The sequence below is a fragment of the Dendropsophus ebraccatus genome, chromosome 2 (assembly GCF_027789765.1).
Source record: "Dendropsophus ebraccatus isolate aDenEbr1 chromosome 2, aDenEbr1.pat, whole genome shotgun sequence".
NCBI lineage: Eukaryota > Metazoa > Chordata > Amphibia > Anura > Hylidae > Dendropsophus > Dendropsophus ebraccatus.
In genome coordinates this window covers 204,203,824-204,210,287 of record NC_091455.1, presented here as the reverse complement: position 1 = coordinate 204,210,287, position 6,464 = coordinate 204,203,824, and the positions used below count along the sequence as shown (strand labels likewise).

The window sequence follows — 6,464 nt, the reverse complement described above, 5'->3', positions numbered from 1 at the left end:
GTGTCTGATTGATTCGTCTGGGTAGGGGGCACTCTGCAGTTTCCTGCATAGGAAGAAAGGTCTCCAAAATCATAAGTTCACAGGCCTGCAGTACACAGCTTCACCACTAGATGTCACTAGAGTAGACAGGTCACCTGTAATAAACATTGGAGTATAAAGCTTAGACGCTAGGTGTCACTAGAGCAGAGGGGTGACATCAATAAATATAGGCATACACAGCTGCACCACTAGATGAGATGTGACCAGCAATAAATACTGGAGTACACAGCTTTACCACTAGGTGTCGCTAGAGCAGAGGACAGACCAGTAATAAATACAGGAGTATACAGATTTACCACTAGATGTCACTAGAGTATATAAATGACCAGTAATACAGGAGTATACAGATTCACCACTAGATGTCGCTAGAGTATATAGCAATAAATACACATGTACATAGCTTCACCACTAGATGTCACTAGAATATATAAATGACCAGCAATAAATACAGGAGTACACAGCTTAACCACTAGATGTCACTAGAGCAGAGGGTGACCCTCAATAAATACAGTAATACACAGACGTCACTAGAGTACTGTATATAGGTGAACACCACTAGAGACAGGTGACCAGCAATAAATACTGAAGTACACAGCTTCACCACTAGATGTCACTAGAGGATATAGGTGACTAGCATTGTACACGAGGAGTATATCCCAATGTACTGTATACAAGGAGCACACCATTCCCTATAGTTGAGCCGTATATTCCTTTGTATATAAGGAGCCCATTATCTCCTGCAGCTGGGCACAGTATTCCCCTGTATATAAGGAGCCCATTATCTCCTGTAGCTGGGCACAGTATTTCCCTGTATATAAGGAGCCCATTATCTCCTGTATATACGGATGGGGCTGTGATGCATAGGACAGTTCCACCTCTGGCCGCCAGATGTCGCTGCTGATTCGTTCTGTCTGAGGAGCAGGCGCCTTTGGTCTCCGTCAGTTCCCCCTCCGGCCGCCGGGTGTCGCTGTGACAGGAGGATGGGTGGGCGGTGTCGGGTGAGAGGGGAAGGGTCGGGGGTTGCAGGGCGGGCGCGGAGCGGAGTGTGCCGGATACCAGCGCTGCTTCCCCGCTCTCGGGAGACGGTTCCACCAGAGGATTAGCCGCGGGCCCCTCTGACCTCGCTCACAGGTAACAGTCCCCGCCGCCATTTACTCCCCGTGTGACGTCATACGACACGCTGCATGACGCAATACCCTGTAATTTACCGGGTGTTGATGTCATAACAACCATGAGGCTGTCACCTGTCAGCTCTCCGCATCTATTATATATAGTATATTATAGAGGGGGTCTCCTCTATTACAGGTCAGGTGAGGGGGAGGGGGGTCTCCTCTATTACAGGTCAGGTGAGGGGGGGGTCTCCTCTATTATACGTCAGGTGAGGGGGGGGGGTCTCCTCTATTATACGTCAGGTGAGGGGGGGGGGTCTCCTCTATTACACATCAGGTGAGGGGGGGTCTCCTCTATTACAGGTCAGGTGAGGGGGGGGGGTCTCCTCTATTACAGGTCAGGTGAGGGCGGGGGTCTCCTCTATTACAGGTCAGGTGAGGGGGGGGGTCTCCTCTATTACACATCAGGTGAGGGGGGGGGTCTCCTCTATTACACATCAGGTGAGGGGGGGGGGGGCTCCTCTATTACACATCAGGTGAGGGGGGGGGTCTCCTCTATTACACATCAGGTGAGGGGGGGGGTCTCCTCTATTACAGGTCAGGTGAGGGCGGGGGTCTCCTCTATTACAGGTCAGGTGAGGGGGGGGGTCTCCTCTATTACACATCAGGTGAGGAGGGGGGTCTCCTCTATTACAGGTCAGGTGAGGGGGGGGGTCTCCTCTATTACACATCAGGTGAGGGGGGGGGTCTCCTCTATTACACATCAGGTGAGGGGGGGGGTCTCCTCTATTACACATCAGGTGAGGGGGGGGGTCTCCTCTATTACACATCAGGTGAGGGGGGGGGTCTCCTCTATTACACATCAGGTGAGGGGGGGGGTCTCCTCTATTACAGGTCAGGTGAGGGCGGGGGTCTCCTCTATTACAGGTCAGGTGAGGGGGGGGGTCTCCTCTATTACACATCAGGTGAGGGGGGGGGTCTCCTCTATTACAGGTCAGGTGAGGGGGGGGGTCTCCTCTATTACACATCAGGTGAGGGGGGGGGGGTCTCCTCTATTACACATCAGGTGAGGGGGGGGGGGGTCTCCTCTATTACACATCAGGTGAGGGGGGGGGGGGTCTCCTCTATTACACATCAGGTGAGGGGGGGGTCTCCTCTATTACACATCAGGTGAGGGGGGGGGGGTCTCCTCTATTACAGGTCAGGTGAGGGGGGTCTCCTCTATTACAGGTCTGGTGAGGGGGGGTCTCCTCTATTACAGGTCAGGTGAGGGGGGGTCTCCTCTATTATACGTCAGGTGAGGGGGGAGGTCTCCTCTATTACACATCAGGTGAGGGGGGGGTCTCCTCTATTACACATCAGGTGAGGGGGGGTCTCCTCTATTACACATCAAGTGAGGGGGGGGGGTCTCCTCTATTATATGCCAGGTGAGGGGGGGGCTCCTCTATTACAGGTCAGGTGAGGGGGGTCTCCTCTATTACACATAAGGTGAGGGGGGGGTCTCCTCTATTACAGGTCAGGTGAGGGGGGGGTCTCCTCTATTACAGGTCAGGTGAGGGGGGGGTCTCCTCTATTACAGGTCAGGTGAGGGGGGGTCTCCTCTTACACATCAGGTGAGGGGGGGTCTCCTCTATTACACATCAGGTGATGGGGGGTCTCCTCTATTACACATCAGGTGAGGGGGGGGGGTCTCCTCTATTACACGTCAGGTGAGGGGGGGCTCCTCTATTACACATCAGGTGAGGGGGTGGGTCTCCTCTATTACACATCAGGTGAGGGGGGGGGGCTCCTCTATTACAGGTCAGGTGAGGGGGGGTCTCCTCTATTACACATCAGGTGAGGGGGGGGGCTCCTCTATTACAGGTCAGGTGAGGGGGGGGGTCTCCTCTATTACACATCAGGTGAGGGGGGGTCTCCTCTATTACAGGTCAGGTGAGGGGGGGTCTCCTCTATTACACATCAGGTGAGGGGGGTCTCCTCTATTACAGGTCAGGTGAGGGGGGGTCTCCTCTATTATACATCAGGTGGGGGGGTCTCCTCTATTACAGGTCAGGTGAGGGGGTCTCCTCTATTATACTTTGGGTGGGGGGGGGTCTCCTCTATTACAGGTCAGGTGAAGGGGGGGGGGTCTCCTCTATTACACATCAGGTGAGGGGGGGTCTCCTCTATTACACATCAGGTGAGGGGGGGGGGGTCTCCTCTATTACAGGTCAGGTGAGGGGGGGGGGGTCTCCTCTATTACAGGTCAGGTGAGGGGGGGGTCTCCTCTATTACAGGTCAGGTGAGGGGGGGTCTCCTCTATTACAGGTCAGGTGAGGGGGGGTCTCCTGTATTACAGGTCAGGTGAGGGGGAGGGGGGTCTCCTGTATTACAGGTCAGGTGAGGGGGGTCTCCTATTACAGGTCAGGTGAGGGGGGTCTCCTCTATTACAGGTCAGGTGAGGGGGGGTCTCCTCTATTACAGGTCAGGTGAGGGGGGGGTCTCCTCTATTACACATCAGGTGAGGGGGGGTCTCCTCTATTACAGGTCAGGTGAGGGGGGGGTCTCCTCTATTACAGGTCAGGTGAGGGGGGGTCTCCTCTATTACAGGTCAGGTGAGGGGGGGTCTCCTCTATTACACATCAGGTGAGGGGGAGGGGGGTCTCCTGTATTACAGGTCAGGTGAGGGGGGTCTCCTCTATTACAGGTCAGGTGAGGGGGGTCTCCTCTATTACAGGTCAGGTGAGGGGGGGTCTCCTCTATTACAGGTCAGGTGAGGGGGGGGGTCTCCTCTATTACACATCAGGTGAGGGGGGTCTCCTCTATTACAGGTCAGGTGAGGGGGGGTCTCCTCTATTACAGGTCAGGTGAGGGGGGGTCTCCTCTATTACAGGTCAGGTGAGGGGGGGTCTCCTCTATTACAGGTCAGGTGAGGGGGGGTCTCCTCTATTATACATCAGGTGGGGGGGGGTCTCCTCTATTACAGGTCAGGTGAGGGGGGGTCTCCTCTATTACAGGTCAGGTGAGGGGGGTCTCCTCTATTATACATCAGGTGGGGGGGTCTCCTCTATTACAGGTCAGGTGAGGGGGGGGGTCTCCTCTATTACAGGTCAGGTGAGGGGGGGGGTCTCCTCTATTACAGGTCAGGTGAGGGGGGGGGTCTCCTCTATTACAGGTCAGGTGAGGGGGGGGGGTCTCCTCTTACACATCAGGTGAGGGGGGGTCTCCTCTATTACACATCAGGTGAGGGGGGGTCTCCTCTATTACAGGTCAGGTGAGGGGGGGGGTCTCCTCTATTACAGGTCAGGTGAGGGGGGGGTCTCCTCTATTACAGGTCAGGTGAGGGGGGGTCTCCTCTTACACATCAGGTGAGGGGGGGTCTCCTCTATTACACATCAGGTGAGGGGGGGGGTCTCCTCTATTACTCATCAGGTGAGGGGGGGTCTCCTCTATTACACATCAGGTGAGGGGGGGTCTCCTCTTACACGTCAGGTGAGGGGGGGCTCCTCTATTACACATCAGGTGAGGGGGTGGGTCTCCTCTATTACACATCAGGTGAGGGGGGGGTCTCCTCTATTACACATCAGGTGAGGGGGGGGCTCCTCTATTACAGGTCAGGTGAGGGGGGGTCTCCTCTATTACAGGTCAGGTGAGGGGGGGTCTCCTCTATTATGCATCAGGTGGGGGGGGGTCTCCTCTATTACAGGCAGGTGAGGGGGGTCTCCTCTATTATACATCGGGTGGGGGGGGTCTCCTCTATTACAGGTCAGGTGAAGGGGGGGTCTCCTCTATTACACATCAGGTGAGGGGGGGGCTCCTCTATTACACATCAGGTGAGGGGGAGGGGGGTCTCCTCTATTACACATCAGGTGAGGGGGGGGCTCCTCTATTACACATCAGGTGGGGCGGGGGGGGTCTCCTCTATTACAGGTCAGGTGAGGGGGGGTCTCCTCTATTACACATCAGGTGAGGGGGGAGGTCTCCTCTATTACAGGTCAGGTGGGGGGGGTCTCCTCTATTACACATCAGGTGAGGGGGGGGTCTCCTCTATTACACATCAGGTGAGGGGGGGTCTCCTCTATTACAGGTCAGGTGGGGGGTCTCCTCTATTACACATCAGGTGAGGGGGGGTCTCCTCTATTACAGGTCAGGTGGGGGGGGTCTCCTCTATTACACATCAGGTGAGGGGGGGTCTCCTCTATTACACATCAGGTGAGGGGGGGGGTCTCCTCTATTACAGGTCAGGTGAGGGGGGGGTCTCCTCTATTACAGGTCAGGTGAGGGGGGGTCTCCTCTATTACAGGTCAGGTGAGGGGGGGTCTCCTCTATTACACATCAGGTGAGGGGGGGGGGTCTCCTCTATTACACATCAGGTGAGAGGGGGGTCTCCTCTATTACACATCAGGTGAGGGGGGGCTCCTCTATTATACGCCAGGTGAGGGGGGGGTCTCCTCTATTACAGGTCAGGTGAGGGGGGGCTCCTCTATTACACATCAGGTGAGGGGGGGGGGGGTCTCCTCTATTATACGTCAGGTGAGGGGGGGGGGGTCTCCTCTATTATACGTCAGGTGAGGGGGGGGTCTCCTCTATTATACGCCAGGTGAGGGGGGGGGTCTTCTCTATTACACATCATGTGAGGGGGGGCTCCTCTATTACACATCAGGTGAGGGGGGGGGGGGGGTCTCCTCTATTACACATCAGGTGAGGGGGGGGGTCTCCTCTATTACACATCAGGTGAGGGGGGGGGGTCTCCTCTATTACACATCAGGTGAGAGGGGGGTCTCCTCTATTACACATCAGGTGAGGGGGGGCTCCTCTATTACACATCAGGTGAGGGGGGGAGGTCTCCTCTATTACAGGTCAGGTGAGGGGGGGGTCTCCTCTATTACACATCAGGTGAGGGGGGGGCTCCTATATTACACATCAGGTGAGGGGGGAGGGGATACACATGTCACATGACTGTGCGCCAACCATCTGAAATCTTCCCTCCAGCTGTGTTGAGAATTCTGCCAGTGTTATTGGAAACCGTCAGCATGTTTGTTCTGTCAGTGAGCTGGGCGGCTCGGGTATAACAGGGTGATGTCTCTTTAAGGGGGGGCTCAGCTGTCACTATAACCTTGGCAACCATTGCTGTTGGATGAGAGCCCAGCCTTGGCGAGTTGGCATTGAGCGGTGAGCGAGGACAGCACGTAGCAGAGCCGACGCCGCGCAGTCCTTACAGCTTCTTGTTCCCCGGTTATTATCAGGGTATTGATGATTATTACGCTCCAGATGCCGCCTGATAATCGTCCATCGCCCTCTGCACTTTGGGCTCCGGGTTCTTCACTAACTTCAGTT

At 55.6% G+C, this 6,464-nt stretch overlaps 1 protein-coding gene across 1 annotated transcript in view; it reads left to right on the top strand.

Moving 5' to 3' along the window:
• Nucleotides 1-1,051: 1,051 nt before the first annotated feature.
• Nucleotides 1,052-6,464, top strand: part of SCAP (SREBF chaperone) — a 39,641-nt gene continuing 34,228 nt past the window's right edge. Inside the window, exon 1 of the mRNA XM_069959198.1 lies at nt 1,052-1,170. The gene's annotated coding sequence lies outside the window, so the exon portion shown is untranslated. The remainder of the gene's footprint in view (nt 1,171-6,464) is intronic.